This window comes from Neomonachus schauinslandi, chromosome 6 (genome assembly GCF_002201575.2).
Source record: "Neomonachus schauinslandi chromosome 6, ASM220157v2, whole genome shotgun sequence".
Taxonomy (NCBI): Eukaryota; Metazoa; Chordata; class Mammalia; order Carnivora; family Phocidae; genus Neomonachus; species Neomonachus schauinslandi.
The window spans coordinates 52,369,074-52,386,574 of NC_058408.1; the positions used below are offsets into that span (position 1 = coordinate 52,369,074).

Below are 17,501 nucleotides of genomic sequence, written 5' to 3' on the forward strand. Positions count from 1 at the left end.
GCCGAAGGCAGTCGCTTAACCAACTGAGCCACCCAGGCACCCTGAGGCAACTTTTAAAAGAAGATACTAGGGGCGCCTGGGTGGCTCAGTTGGTTAAGCGACTGCCTTCGGCTCGGGTCATGATCCCGGAGTCCTGGGATCGAGTCCCACATCGGGCTCCCGGCTCGGCGGGGAGCCTGCTTCTCCCTCTGACCCTATCCTCTCTCATGCTGTTTCTCTCTCTCTCTCTCAAATAAATAAATAAATAAAATCTTTAAAAATAAATAAATAAATAAATAAATAAAAAATAAAAGAAGATACTAAACCAAAATGTTAAGACCTCCTCACCAAATTTCCCATTCATGCAAGGAAAACAAGAACAATGACAAGTCAACTATATTAAGAAATTATTGTTGATATTTTTGAGAGCATGAAAATGTTGGTATTGTTATGAGAGAGTCCTTGTCTTTTGGCAGTATATAGTGAAATAGTTACAAATTAAATAATATGATGGCACAAAGGAAACTAGACTGGTCATCATTTGATAACTGCTAAAATTGGTAAAAGGCCATAGGAATATTTATATCATTCACTTTGATTTTGTATGCTTGAAATTTGTATTTTATATGCTCAATATTTGACAAAATAGAAGAAAAAAAATAAATAGTACAGAAAGTTTAAAAAAAAAACATAAAAACAAAGCCTATATTTTCTTTAGCCTCTAGCACATTATATAGCACCCAAATATATGATGGAAAAATAAAGTACATGCCACAACCTAAGACAGTTCTTATAAACTTCCACAATGACAAGAGCAGATTAAAACAAAATGAATGGCCAAAGTGAGGCTGTCCTTCAGAGTAAAGGAAAAATGGCATGCAAAGTGATGGCCACATTGACCTCAGATTTGGATGACTGGAACAGAATGGGGACAACCTGAAAAAAACTTTCCATCTTTTTACAAGATAAAAGGCACTGTTCTTTATTCTATAAAGGTCATTCATATAAATGCAAAATATGATCAACAGGGACAAGAAAATGTGGCTGAAATTTTATGTACCAAATAATACTGCAGCGTAATTAGAAGGACTACTAATAGAAATGTTAAGGATCAATTTGACCAGAAAACAAATACAGCAGGAAACAAACACTATCCCAATCTCAGAAAGGTCAAATAAACAAAAAAAATTTTAAGGGCATAGAACATTTAAATCTTTTAAGTGCTAAGGTAGTTATAAGCTAGGTATACAGGGGCACCTGGGTGGCTCAGTCAGTTAAGCATCTGCCTTCAGCTCAGGTCATGATCTCAGGGTCCTGGGATCGAGCCCCACGTGGGGCTCCCTGCTCAGCACAGAGTCTGCTTCTCCCTCTCCCTCTGTTCCTCCCCCCTGCTAATGTGCATGCATGCTCTCTGTCACTCTCAAATTTAAAAAAAAAATAGACATACAAAATTTGAATCCTTCAAAACATAATTTCTATAACCTCTGGAAGCAGTTTCAACAATTTCCCCAGCTGATTAAATCTGCTCTAGTAAAATGATATTAGCCTACAGGGCTTATGGTCAAAAACAATTTTTTGAGAGCCACCCATCAAGCTCATGTACAGATAAATGTTTGGGGTTTTTTTTTAATTCACATTCAAGTAACTAAAAATAAAAATCTAATGGACTAAGTGCAAAAGGTATAAATTTTTCCATCAGGAAAAAAAAACTGTTATTTATGCCAGTTTATTCTACTAATGTGCCAAAGAGTAAGATGTGATATATGTGTTTCACATTCTAGGAATACCAGATTTTTAGCTACCACCTACATAAGAGCTTACATAAAAACATCTCAAGTACCTATTTTAGTTTGATTTTCTCTTGCTTCTTACTCTTACTTGCCACAAAATCTCAAATTCTTAATAAAAACAAAATAGGTACATGTTTTTATGCCATTAATTTCCAGTACAGTACAATGTACCCTGTTGCTGATCAAAAAGGAAATATTTCTTTCTGATTACTACAAAAATTTTTATTTTGTAAAAATTTATTTTCATGTAACCTAAAACCAATCATCTTAATAAATCAAAATACTATACCAGATTTCAAAGAAGTGAAAATTCACCTATTTTAAATTTGCTCTCATTAAGTCAAGTCCTTGAATCTAGGGATTATTTATTTTATGTCTCTCCCACTCTAAAAGACAAAAGTAATATCACAATCTGCAAAAACTCATTGCAGGACTGGCTTAGTACAGTAAATAGCTCCATAATGAACTAGACAATAATGTGTTTATTATTTCATGAAACTCTTAAAAGGTCTTATAAACAAAGGCATTATAAACAAGATCTAAACCATATATACTATGAATTTAGACATTTCAATCATTATAGCACAAACACCTAAATATCAAAGAAAAGTAGCATTTATTTATCAAGAACTATTCAATCATTTTATAGTTTCCAACTATACTCAACACCTTACAACAGTGGTTCTGAAGGACAGGCAAAGGAATCCCAAATATCATGGATAGAAAAGGGAAAAAGGACTAGTCATAATAAGAATCTGTGTTGTCAAAAAAGTTCCTAGCTGATTGTGATATGTATATTCAACCATTTTAAATATGCCCATCCTGAAGGACTTACACTATAGAATCTCCTTAACTAATTTAATTTACACATACAACTAATAATTATTAAGTGACAGGGATTATGGCAAACAATGAAAATACATTCATATAAAATGGAATTTTCTGCTCTCCAGAAAAGATGCCAACCACATGCCCCGAACTCCAAAAATATCTATATAGACCACAACAGATTTGTTTAAAAGTACAACATCAGCAATACTGTGTTATGCTTAAGAAACAGGTAATAAAGCAGTATGGCAATGAGAAGGGTTATCTATGTGCATCAGAGGGGTTATTTGTGAATAACCGAAATTAAGAAGTGAACAAATTCTGTAGTTTTTTTTTTTTTTTAAGATTTTATTTATTTATTTGACAGAGAGAGACGCCACATGAGAGGGAACACAAGCAGGGGGAGTGGGTGAGGGAGAAGCGGGCTTCCCACCAAGCAGGGAGCCCGATGCGGGGCTTGATCCCAGGACCCTGGGATCATGACCTGAGCCGAAGGCAGATGCTTAACGACTGAGCCACCCAGGCGCCCCAACAAATTCTGTAGTTTCTCAAAGTACATTAAGTGGAGGGACACCTGGGTGGTTCAGGTAGTCAAGCATCCAACTCTTGATTTTGGCTCAGGTCATGATCTCAGTGTTGTGAGATGGAGCCCTGCATCAGGGCACCACGCTAGGCATGGAGCCTGCTTAGGATTCTCTCTCTCCCTCTCCCTCTGCCCCTCCCCCTTCTCTAAAAAAAAAGAAAAGAAAAAGAAAAAAAAGTACATTAAGTGGAGCACTGAAGGATTCTTTCATGAAGAGGAATCTAAACATATCTCCCACTATCCACCATGGGTGAGATGGGGTAGTGTCTGAGTTTGGGACTAAACCTACTTACAAGAGCTCAAGCTCTAATAAATATTGACAATGGGGGTCATTAAAGCCTGACTGTAAACTCTCAACCACTAGAGTCAGGCACAGACACAACTGGGTTTAATCCTGCCTCCACCATTTACAAACTTTATGACCTTAGGCAAATAAATCTCTCTGAACTTCATTGAGTTTAAAACAGGAGAAATAATAATCTACCTAAGAGTTGTTGGGAAAAATTAAATGATGTTATATATGTAAAAGCACTGAGCATACTGTCTGGCACTGAAAAAAAAAAGCTGAATACATATTAGTGAATATCATTTATTGTTCTTTTCTGTGATACTACGAACCCTGGCTCAGTTATTACAGGGGCATTAGCAGTACCATCTACCTTCAACTTATTTGAAGATTTAGTTTGATCCACAGCCATTTCTTATAATACATCTCAAATTCAGGGCACCTGGGAGGCTCAATTGGTTAAGCACCCAACTCTTGATTTCAGCTCAGGTCATGATCTCTGAGTCATGGGACTGAGCCCTACATCAGGCTCCATGCTCAGTGTGGAGTCTGTCCCTCTCCCTCTGCTCCTCCTCCACTAATTTGTTTTCTCTCTCTCCCTCTCTCTAATAAATGAACAAATAAGATCTTTATTTTTTTTATTACGTTGTTAGTCACCATACAGTACATCATTAGTTTTTGATGTAGTGTTCCATGATTCATTGTTTGCGTATAACCCCCAGTGCTCCATGCAGTACGTGCCCTCCTTAATACCCATCACGGGGCTAACCCGTCCCCCCACACACCTCCCCTCTAAAACTCTCAGTTTGTTTCTCGGAGTCCATAGTCTTTCATGGTTCGTCTCCCCTTCCGATGTCCCCCCCTTCATTTTTCCCTTCCTTCTCCTAATGTCCTCCATGCTATTCCTTATGTTTCACAAATAAGTTAAACCATATGATAATTGACTTTCTCTGCTTGACTTATTTCACTTAGCATAATCTCCTCCAGTCCCATCCATGTTGATGTAAACGTTGGGTATTCATCCTTTCTGATGGCTGAGTACTATTCCATTGTATTATATGGACCACATCTTCTTTATCCAGTCATCTGTTGAAGGGCGTCTCGGCTGCTTCCACAGTTTGACTATTGCGGACATTGCTGCTATGAACATTGGGGTGCGTATGGCCCTTCTTTTCACTACATCTGTGTCTTTGAGATAAATACCCAGTAGTGCAATTGCTGGGTCACAGGCTAGCTCTATTTTTAATTTTTTGAGGGACCTCCACACCGTTTTCCAAAGTGGCTGTACCAACTTGCATTCCCACCAACAGTGTAAGAGGGGTCCCCTTTCTCCACAACCTCTCCAACATTTGTTGTTTCTTGCCTTGTCAATTTCTGCCATTCTAACTGGTATAAGGTGGTATCTCAATGTGGTTTTGATTTGAATTTCCCTGATGGCTAACAATGATGAACATTTTTTCATGTGTCTGTTAGCCATTTGTATGTTTTCTTTGGAGAAGTGTCTGTTCATGTCTTCTGCCCATTTTTTGACTTGAGTATTTGTTTTTTGGGTGTTGGGTTTGATAAGTTCTTTACAGATCTTGGATATCAGCCCTTTGTCTGTACTGTCATATGCAAATATCTTCTCCCATTTGTGGGTTGCCTCTTTGTTTTGTTGACTATTTCCTTTGCTGTGCAGAAGCTTTTTATCTTGATGAAGTCCCAAAAGTTCATTTTCCCTTTTGTTTCACTTGCTTAATAAGATCTTTAAATAACAATTATACATCTCAAATTCTATCTTACACTACGACCAATTCTGGGGTGGAAGGAAGAGACCTTCCATTATAAAAATGAACAAGAAAAAAAACTTCACATCCAAAAAGATTTAATTCAAATTATGGATACTTGACCAAGCAAAAAAGGCAAATTTCTTCTGAAAGAGATTTACTATAAGATACAGGAAAATGTGTTTATAAAATTTCTAGTTGATGTTCTCAGGACAATTGAAGAGAGAATTATATACATGAAACTAGAGCACGAAGTTATAAAGAAGGAAGATTAGGAAAAATTGCAGAGACAAAATAACATGATTTCCAAAGGCAAAACTGAAGCAGATCTGGATTAGATACTTCAGCAGAACAAATTAATAAAGAAATAAGATAAAAACTTAAAAACGTATCCCAGAATGGATAAAAGAATTAAATATAAGTGCTGAGTAAGAGAAATATGAAGATCAGATCCAAAAGAGACAATCTAAATTTTAAAAAAATAACAATTCCAAAGGGGAGGGAAAAAAAAAAACTGAAGTGAGAGCTGTAATACTGAAGCCTATAATAAAAATAATAATAATTCTTAAACTATACCAGGTACAATTCTTTACATAAACTTTACATAAGCTCATTTAATTCTACTTTCAAGTAAGTCTATTATTATCTCCATTTTACAGATGAGTAAACTAAGAACCTTACCCAAAGTCGCTAGTATCATGGCACGAATTAGAAACCAAGCAATCTGGCTCCTCAGTTTGTAGTCTCAATCACTATACAACGTCCCTCAAAGAAATATTAGAAGGAGACACTTGGTGGCTCCTACGAATCCCTGTGGGCTCCTTCGTAGCTCCTCTCAACCTCAACTTTGCCATGGCTTCCACTGGTCTACAAATCCTGGGGATCATCCTAACGCTGCTTGGCTAGGTGAATGCTCTGCTGTCCTGTGCCTGACCCTGTGAAAGGTGATTGCCTTCATCAGTAACATCACTGTGGCAGCCCAGGTGGTGTGGGAGGAGCTGCAGATGTCCTGCATGGTGCAGAGCACAGGTGAGATGCAGTGCATGGTATACAACCCACAGCTGGTGCTGCCCCAGGACCTGCAGACTGCTCACAATCATCCTTCTGTTGGCTCTGCTTGGTCTGCTGGTCTACCTCACTAGAGCTAACTGTACTACCTGCATGGAGGACAAGGACTCCAAGGCCCATTGGGTGCTTTTCTCTGAGATTATCATTGTCATCTCAGGGATCCTGCCCCTGATCTCCACAACTGCTGCCAGCCCACACAACCATCCAGGACTTCTACAACCCCCAGGTGGCCAAGGCCCAAAAGTGGGACGTGGGGCCTTCCTCTACCTGGGCTGGGGAGCCTCTGGCCCCGTGTTGTTGATTGGGGGGGGGGGGGCTGTGGGCCCCCCCGCCCCTTGGGGGGGGGGGGGCTCCCAGGACTCAAACCATGATATGGCCTGACACTTGGAATCCGTTGCACATGTCACCTCTCAGAGTCCCTCTGAGTACCCCACTAAGAATTTTATCTAATTCTGTGTGTTTGTGTCCTTACACCTGAAGTGAGTCTATTGTAGGTAGCATATAAATGAGTCTTTTTTATCCATTCAGCCACTCTATGCTTTTTTATTGAAAATTTAGTCCATTTATATTTAAAGTAATTATTGATAGGTATGTACTTACTGCCATTTTATTGTTTTCTGGCTGCTTTGTAGGTCCTCTCTGTTCCTTTCTTCTCATGCTCTCTTCCCTTGTGGTTTGATGAGGGGTTTTTTAGTGGTACACTTAGACTCCTTTCTCATTATCTTTTGTGTATCCACCATACATTTTTGCTTTGTGGTTACCATGAGGCTTATATATAACAATCCATAACAGCCTATTTTAAGTTGATAACAACTTAAGTTTGAAAGCATTCTAAAGCTCTATATTTTACTCTCCCCTACTCTTTTATGTTTTTGGTGTCACCTTTTACATCTTACCTTGTATATCTCAACTAAAACTGTAGTTATAGTTATTTTTACTATTTTTGTCCTTTAACTTTCATACTAGCTTTTTAAGTGATTAATCTATCACCTTTATTATATATTTACATTTACCAGTGAGATTTATATTTTCATATGCTTTCTTGTTACAACCTAGGGTCCTTCTTCCTCAGCTTAAAGAAGTTTCTAAATAAAGCTTCTTATAAAGCTGGTTTAGTATGATGAACTCCTTTGCTTTTGCTTGTCTGGAAAACTCTTGATCTCTCCTTCAATTCTGAATAACTTTGCAGGGTGAAGTTGCTTTCTTTCAGCACTTTGAATATATCACACCACTCTCTTCTAGCCTGCAAAATTTCTGCTAAAAAATCTGATAATCTTATGGGGGTTCCGTTGTATGTAACACATTGTTTTCCTCTTGCTGCTTTTAAGAGTCTCTCCGTATTTAACTTTTGACATTTTAAATTATAATGTGTCTTGGTGTGGGTCTCTTTGGGTTCATCTTTTCTGGAACTCTCTGGGCTTCCTGGATCTAACTGTCCATTTCCTTCTCCAGGTTAGGAAAGTTTTCAGCCACCATTTCTTCAAATAAGTTTTCTGCCCCTTTCTCTCTCTCCCTCTTTTCCTTCTGGGACCCCTAAAATATGACTGTTAGTCCACTTGATGTTGCCTCATTCTTCCCTTAAAGCTAGATTCACTTTTTCATTCTTTTTTCATTTTGCTGCTCTGATTAAATGAGTTCCACGGCCCTAAATTTGAGTTCACTGATCCTTTCTCCTGCTTCATCTAGTCTGCTGTTGAACCCCTCTATTATATTTTTCAGAGCCGTTACTGTGTTCTTCATCTCTGTGGCTTCTATTTGGTACTTCTTTATACTGTCTCTTTGTTGAAGTTCTTACTGTATTCATACACTTCTCCCAAGTTCAGCGAGCATCTTTACAACCACTACTTTAAACACTTTATCATGTAAATTACTTATCTCCATTTCATTATCATTTTTTGAGGTTTTACCTTGTTCTTTCATTTGGAACATATTCCTCTTTTTCCTCATTTTGTTTGACTGTGTTTGTTCCTATGAGATAAAAATGCCTCTTCCATTCTTGAAGGAATGGTCTCATGTAGGAAATGAACCTTACCATTCAACCATACTGTAGTTCTTAGTTGTCTCTTGAACCTTTGTGATTGTCCAAGCAGCCTATTTTATTTTTAATAGGTCCCAATTGTTAAGGATATGCCAAGACCTGTGTCCAAAATTGGGGGGGGCGGGGGGGGGGCATCTTAGCACCGAGAATCAGGATGATTGGAAGCCAGACCCTCAGGCAGCAGCTTTTCAAGTATACAAATATATACAGTCTTGTGAAACTACAAGCATAAACCCTGCTAGCCACCAGACCAGGCAGTCTGGAGGTGTCCTCTGGGCAACAGTTGCAAAACTGGTTCAACATTCAAAAATCAATTAATGGAATCCATCACATCAACAAGCTACAAAAGAAAAATCACATGATTATATCAATAGATGGAGAAAAGCATTTCACAAAATCTAACACCAATTCATGATAAAAACTCTCAGTACACTGGAATGAAGGAAATATCTTCAACCTTGATAAAAAATATGTTCACAGGTGACATGATTGTCTATGTAGAAAATCTGAAAGAAATGACCAAAAAAACTACTAGAAGTAATAAGCAATTACAGCAAAGTGGCATGCTACAGGGTTAACATACAAAAATCACTTGCTTTCCTATATACCAGCAATGAACAAGTAAAATTTGAAATTAAAACCACAATACCACTTACAGTAACACCCAAAAATTATATACTTAGGTATAAATCTAAAAAATTATGTACAAGATGTGTATGAGGAAAAACTAGGAAACTCTGATGAAGGATATCAAAGAAGAACTAAAGAAATGGAGAGATATTCCATGTTCACATATAGGAAGACTCAATATTGCTAAGATGCCAGTTCTTCCCAACTTGATCAATGCAATCCCAATTCAAATCCCAGATAATTGCTCTGTGGATATCAACAAACTAATTCTAAAGTTTATAGAGAGGAGCGCCTGGGTGGCTCAGTCATTAAGCGTCTGCCTTCAGCTCAGGTCATGATCCCAGGGTCCTGGTATCGAGCCCCGCATCGGGCTCCCTGCTCGGTGGGAACCCTGCTTCTCCCTCTCCCTCATCCCCCCTGCTTGAGTTCCCTCTCTCACTGTGTCTCTCTCTGTCAAAAATAAAATCTTTTTTAAAAAATAAAGTTTAGGGCGCCTGGGTGGCTCAGTTGGTTGAGCGACTGCCTTCGGCTCAGGTCATGATCCTGGAGTCCCGGGATCGAGTCCCGCATCGGGCTCCTTGCTCAGCGAGGAGTCTGCTTCTCCCTCTGACCCTCCCCACCTCATGCTTTCTCTCTCTCTCAAATAAATAAATAAAATCTTTAAAAAAAATAAAAAATAAAAAATAAAAAAAAAATAAAAAATATAAAGTTTATACAGAGAAGCAACAGACCCAGAATAACCAATACAAAACTAAAGAACAAAATTTGAGGCCTGACACTACCTGACTTACCGTAAAGATACAGTATTCAAGATAGTATGTTACTGGCAAAAGAACTGATAAATAGATCAGTGAAACAAAATAGAACCCAGAAATAGACTCACATATATACAGTCAAGCAATCTTTGACAAAGGAGCAAAAGCAATACAATAGAGAAAAGACAGCCTTTTTAACAAATGGTACAGAAACACTGGACATCCATGTCCAAATAAAATGAATCTAGACATAGACCCCCCTTCACAAAAACTAACTCAAAATGGATCACAGACCTAAATGTAACATCAAAACTATAAAACTCACAGAAGATAACATAGGAGGAAATCTAGATGACCTTGGCGATGACTTTTTAGATACAACACCAAAGGCATGATCCATAAAAGAAACTGATAAGCTTGACCTCATTAAAATTAAAATTTTCCTTTCTGCAAAAGATACTGCTAAGAGAATGAAAAGACAAGTCACAGACTGGGAGAAAATATTTGAAAAAGCCATATCTGACAACAGACAGCTATCCAAAATATACAAACAATTCTCAAAACTCAACAGTAAGAAAATAACCTGATTTTTTAAATGGACAAAGACCTTAACAGACACCTTATCAAAGAAGATTGTCATCAGGGAAATGCAAATTAAAACAATGAAATACCACTAAACACCTATCAAAGGGGCTAAAATCCAGAACACTGACAAGACCAGATGCTGGCAAGAATATAGAGCAATAGGAATTCTCATTCATTACTGGGGGGAATAAAAAATGGGACAGTCACTATGGAAAACATTTTGGAGGTTTCTAACAAAATGAAACATACTCTCACCATATAATACAACAATTGGGCTCCTTGGTATTTACCAAAAGGAGCCAAAAACTAATGTCCACACAAAAACCTGCATATGGATGTTTAGAGAAGCTTTACTGATAATTACCAAACCTTGGAAGCAACAAAGATGTCCTCCAGTAGGTGAATAGATAAACTGTAGTACATCCAGACAATGGAATACTATTAAGAGCTAAAAAGAAATAAGCTATCATGTCATGAAAAGACATGAAGGACACTTAAATGCATATTTCTAAAAGAAAGAAGCCAGTCTAAAAAAGCTACACAATGTATGATTCTAACAATATAACATTCTAGAAAAGAAAAAAATATGTAGACAGTAAAAAGATCAGTGGTTGCCAAGGGCTGCAGAGGTAATGAAAAAAGCAGGCCCACTGAGGATTTTTAGGACAGTGAAACTAGTCTTTGACACTAAAATGGTTGATACATGTCATTATATATTTGTCCAAACTCAAATAATATATAACACCAGAGTGAACCCTAATGTAAACTATGGGCTTTCAATGGTAATCATGTGGCAATGCAGATTCATCAATTTTAACAAATGTACAACCCTTTGAAGAATGTTAAGAGGGAGGCTGTGCAAGTGTGGGGGCAGAGGGTATACGCAAAAGTCTGTGCCTTCTGCTCAATTTTGCTGTGAACCTAAAAATGCTCTAAAATATAAAGACTATTTTAAAAAATAAAATAAGGTTGTAAGTCAGATACATACTCCTCATAAGAGGGGCAAACTCCCCTGCTTCAATCCCCACCGAAGTATTGCAGCAATTGCCAGAAAGCTCAAATTGCTTTTTTCTTCTTTATTTTTTTATTATTATGTTAATCACCATACATTACATCATTAGTTTTCTTTTTTAAAACAATTCAGTGGGTTTTACTATATTCACAAGGTTGTACAGCCATCACCACAGTCTAAATTCAAAACATTTTTATCACCCCAAAAAGAAACTCTGTACTCACTTGCAGTCACTCCCCCAATCCTCTTCCCCCCTACCCCCCCTACCCCCCCACCCCCAGCAAACTCTAATCTGTTATCTGTTACAACTTCTCAGCCATTCCTGACTGTTGAAGAAACTGTGTCTAGCGGTGCCTGGGTGGCTCAGTCAGTTAAGGGTTTGACTCTTGATCTTGGCTCAGGTCTTTATCTCACAGTTTTGAGTTTGAGCCCCTCACTGGCCTCCACACTGGGCATGGAGCCTACTTAAAAAAAAAAAAAAGACTGTCTAGTGCATGCCTGTCTTCCAGGTGCCAGGTAAGTGATGATAATCTCAGCACTTTCTCTGGGGAGCAGTACAGAACCAACAGGTCAATTTCCTAGAATCAGTCCCTGAGATATAATCCTACTGAAAGGCTCAGGCTTTAGAATTAACTGAAGCCTATTCCTGCATATTTATTCACCACCATCACCATTACTACTGGGGAGAACAGAACAGTTAATACCAACTGAATCCTCATTCAGATCAGAGTTCAATTTAATAGATGCCAAAGCCAAGCTGGTCAGTGTTGATCCCAAGCCAGACACTGAGAATGACTGGTTTTGAATCATAACTTCTAGCCCAACCAGTTTTATGACCTTGGGCAAATAACTTAATCTCCTTAAGTCTTAATTTTTTTTCAGATATAAAATAGGGAGGATAACTGTACCCATCTCACAAAACTAAAATGAGTTATCATAAGTAATGTGCTTAGGACGCCTGGGTGGCTCAGTTGGTTAAGCGACTGCCTTCGGCTCAGGTCATGATCCTGGAGTCCTGGGATCGAGTCCCACATCAGGCTCCCTGCTCGGCAGGGAGTCTGCTTCTCCCTCTGACCCTCCTTCCTCTCATGATCTCTGTCTCTCATTCTCTCTGTCTCAAATAAATAAATAAAATCTTAAAAAAAAAAAAAAAAGTAATGTGCTTAGAACAACACACAAGTACTTAATGAATGCTATTTGTTATTGGTATCTATATCATCTACCTATTAAAAGATTCTTATATGGGGCCCAAATATGACTATCAAAAAAAAAAAAGGACTAACCATGGTTGGACCACATGAAATTGCCAATACATGACATTTTTTGACCTATAAAAATGAAAATATCATGTGGTTCAATCTAATATATACTTCTAAAAGACAAACCTAAAACAAAAGTACACAGAAAGTTCAAAAAAAAAAAAAAGTATAAGTCATATCAGCAAATCAAAACAAAAAGGATACTGAGACTGGCAGATTCAAAATCAGAGTGTAATTGAGGCCAAATGCATTAAATAGGACAAATAAGGTCTTTTATAGTGATAAATAGTACAAACCACACTGAAAATCTCTTAATCGAAAGCCTTTATATACCAAATAGTATAATATCAAATAATAAAGCAAAAACTGTTCAAAATACAATGAAAGATTGATAGATACACAATTCAAGCAGAAGACAACTTAGCTGTGAACAAATCAAATGCCTAAGAAATAAAGATACAGATGTGAAGTTTAATTGGTATGGTTAATTAACAGATATGTAAAGAAATACTAAACTATCATTCTGGCCAAACATAAAGGTTCATTTTCAAAACAGAATATATCCTAGATCCCACCAAAAAAAAAAGACAATTTTCAGAGTACAGATTGCTTAGGATATTTCTCTGACTACAATACATCTAAACATCAATTAGAGTTTATATCAAGTAGAGGGGATCTTATTTGCTCATTTATTGACAAATATTCCTCAATCTTGACTAGAACATATGATCTGTCTGGGGCACTGCAGCTTCTTCAGCACCTAAAAGAATGTCTGACACACGGTAAACACTATGTAAATATGTACTGAATGAAATTAAAAAACACTAAATACTCAGGACAATAAAGACATCAAAGCTATAATCACAGACGGTTTAAAATGTAAAAATGAGAATGCTACATATAAAAATATTTCTGGGGGGCACCTGGGTGGCTCAGTCGTTAAGCGTCTGCCTTCAGCTCAGGTCATGATCCCAGGGTCCTGGGATCGAGCCCCACATCGGGCTCTCTGCTCAGCAGGAAGCCTGCTTCTCCCTCTCCCACTCCCCCTGCTTATGTTCCCTCTCTCACTGTGTCTCGCTCTGTCAAATAAATAAATAAAATCTTTAAAAAAAAAAAATTTCTGGTTTTGTTCCAAAATACCTTTATAGTAAGTATTATTGTATAAAACAGTCATAATCTGAAAGCATCAACTGAAAAACTATTAAAACTAATAAGAGTTCAGAAAAATAACAGAGTTCTTATGACACATTAAGTACACAAAACAGTGCTAGTCATTATTGTTACAAATGTTTCTCTTTCACACATTTGATAGTTTTGTACTTTATATAATGACACTGCCTGACTTTCTTACGCCAAATGCAGTAATTCATATCCACAAGGCAAAGATTATTTCCTGCTCTTCTACGGTAACACCATCAACCCCAGAAGAGAGAGGCCCAATCTCCTCTGCAGCACTGCCCATCAAGTAAAATGCCTATCTTCACCACTACCATGGGCAGGTGCGAGATCCCATCCAAAAGCTTCCTGGCCAAGAATACAGTAAGAAAGTGACTGGGCCTCCCTCCCTAGGGAACCTGAATCCCTGGAAAGAATCTAAACCAGCTACAGGATTTATCTCATCCTAAAAGGAGCATCTGTTATCTAGAGTTTTCACATTTTCTTAGTTACTTATAACTAGAATACACCTACCCCTCCCACACACATAAATCAAATTATTTATTTTTTGAACATTTTCTGAAATATAGTCTCTATGAAAATAGGAAATAATCAGTATTGTTTTTATTTTTAAGCAAGCCTGCCAGACATAAAATTTACAAATTCAATAGCTTTCTTTTAGGCCATGTATCTCATTACACCTAAAAGAGGGTGAGTGGAACCCATTCAGATAGCTAATAAAATAAGAATAAACTTATATAGAGAGAACTTATAAAAAATACTAGTAAATTCTACTGAAGTGCTTTAAAACTCCAATAATCAGAGATACACGTAATTTTCCAGGATAACAGAATTCAGAAAACAGCCATTATGTAACTACATATTGTAAAGATGCCAGTCGATTTACAGGTACAATCTAATTCCATCAAAATTTTTAAAAAGAAGTTCTTCGGACAGCACCCGGCTGGCTCAGTCAGTACAGCATGCAACTCTTGATCTCAGGGTCATGAGTTCAAGCCCCACATTGGGTGTAGAGATTACTTAAAAGAAAAAACAGAAAGTTAAACTGGACGCAATAATCTAACCTTTAGGAAAGTGGTTAAGGGCATGAGCTCTACAGTCAGACTACCTGGGTTTGAATCCTACTTCCTGAGCTTAATGTGATCTTAAACTAAGTATTAAACCTATCTGTATCTCAAGATTTTCATCTGTAAAACTGTGATATAACACCAACATCATGGGCTTGTTAAGAGGACTGAATATGCTAATACATGTAAAAAACTGGACTTTTACATGCTCCGTAAATATCTATAAAGTAGTATCAACATCTGGAAGAAAACATGCAGGAAAATAATCAAGAAAATGTGGGGGGAAAGGAAAGAAGGTATACTGCCAGAGAGAGGATAGATTAACTGAAATTATGTAAGAGTGGTATAAGAAATCAGAGGCAAATCAAAGAAACAGAATAGAAAATTCAAGAGCCTACCAGCTAATATTTTGGTATACAATAAGAGTAGCATGTTACAAAGCATTCGTGAAAGGACAAGTTCATTCAAAACATTAGTGGAAGGAGGGAATATTCAATAAAAGTTGATGGCACAGGGCGCCTGGTGGCTCAGTCAGTCAGGCATCTGCCTTTGGCTCAGGTCATGATCCTGGCGTCCTGGGATTGAGGAGCAGGGAGTCTGCTTCTCCTCCTCCCTCTGCCCCTCCCCAGTACTCATGCACTCACTCGCACTCCCTCTCTCTCAAATAAATAAATAAAATCTTTAAAAAAAAAAAAGTGATAAGACAACTGGCTATTAGGGAAAAAATTAAATGTGATATCTACCAGAAATGAAACTCCAAACAAATGTCAAAAGGATTTTGGTTCTTAAATGACTAGGACAAAAACTATGAATATTTCTGATATCAGAGTAGGGAAGAAATAAGCATAATGCCAAAGAAGAAATCATAAAGAAAAAGACTGATAAACTTCATAAAAATTTAAGACTTCTGCATATCAAATAATATGAGAAACATTTAAGGCAAAAGTTTGAAACATGACAAAATGGTTCAAGCTGTCAGGGGGGAAAAAAGATGAATACTCTGATTGAAAATGAAATAAAGGACATAAAAAAACAAATGACCAACAACCATATTATATTTTCTAGCATCCATTCATTCTCCCTCTCCTTCAGTTATACAGCAGCCCCAGAACCTAGCCTCTGGAGGTGGGGATAAGGATGCAGGAGGAGGAAAGAGGGCATGTCTCTAACTGAACTCCAAGCCAATTAACTTAATACCTTTTACTGTGACACTTTGTTCCAAGAGGAGCACTAAGTCTTAAGCCAATTAACATGGCATTTTTCCTAAGAACAGTACAGGAAAGAATATAAGTGTCTCATCAGATTAAACCCACAAGAGAATGTAGTGGAGAGGAAAGAGAGGCTGTCCTCCCTCTGGACGTATAGCATATAGATATGAGACCTATAAGAGATTGCAGGTGTCAGATACAGGGTAAAGAACAGAAGACAGGGAGGGAGGAAGGTTTTGACTTCACTAGAAGCTAAAGAACCTGAAGAGACATGCTTTGCAACTAATGAGAACTGCATTTTAGTGTGAGTCAAAAATAACAATAAACTGGAATATACTACTTATATTGTTTTTCAGAGAACCTGCTATTAAGGCATATAATAAGTTAGACAAAGTAGACAAAGCTAAATTCTGTAAGTACTGTTGATCTCTATTTACTTGTATATAAAAACAAACTATTTTCAATGACAAGGAAAGTAAATGTGTTGGAAAATTATAATGCCCTGTACAAATCTCTCAGATATAAAGGTAAAGCTTCCCTAAGAACGAAGATAATTATTTGAAAGAACTACAGCAGTTTATAAAATGCTTGCAATGACAGTATCATGAGTTAAGAAAAATCATCTTTAGTTGATATATAAAAAATAATTTTTATATTAAAACTTAATTAGTCATGTAAGAGGAAGGAGTGAATAATTAAGCTATCAAATAAATGCTCCAATGTCAAAGAACAACCATCATTCAGCTTTATGGCAAAGTCACCCAAAATGATATTATTTTCTATCTTCTCTTATTCTGAAACAGAATAAAAATGAAATTAGTGCAGAAATAGATGTTTGAGGACTTCCTGAAACTGGTAAAACAGTTTTCCCGCAAGAGAAAATCCAGCTGGGGCACCTGGCTGGCTGTCGGAAAAGCATGCCACTCTTGATCTTGGGGTTGTGAATTCAAGCCCCACAACAGATGTAAAGACTACTTTAAAAAAAAAAACAACAACAACTGAATAAAAAAGAGAGAGAAGATCCAGCTGTTAAAATTTACTGAGCACCAGTGACTAATGTGAAAAATTCAGGTGTTCAACCAACCACTCTAAACTGAGACTACAGCAGAACTCCAAATGAATTAACAAAAAGTCAGAGATAAGCCCAAAGACAAAATAGGGTTTCCTTAAAGCAGAAAAGAAAACCAGAGGTAAGTTCATCTAAATATGGTAAAAGATATGTATACTCTACCTGGAATTAGTAGTATACGACTTGTGAACATCTAAAACCACCCAACTGTACACTTTAAAATGGTTAGTTTTATGGTATGTGAATCAAAAAAATATCCGTATAACTGACATTTACATGCAAAACCTTCCAAAAAGAGAAGGAAAATATATGTAAAATGACTGTTAACTCATCAGAAGTTTTGTGTTTACCAAGAATCTATTATTAGGCTACAGTTTCTGTATGTTCCAAGATTTCTTTTCT

General features: G+C 37.2%; 1 protein-coding gene and 1 pseudogene across 1 annotated transcript in view; one reads left to right on the top strand and one right to left on the bottom strand.

Moving 5' to 3' along the window:
* The window catches only part of RABGAP1L (RAB GTPase activating protein 1 like), a 776,559-nt gene that overhangs the window by 725,731 nt on the left and 33,327 nt on the right, over positions 1–17,501 (bottom strand). The window lies entirely within an intron of this gene.
* On the top strand, positions 6,085–6,750 carry LOC110574140 (annotated as a pseudogene).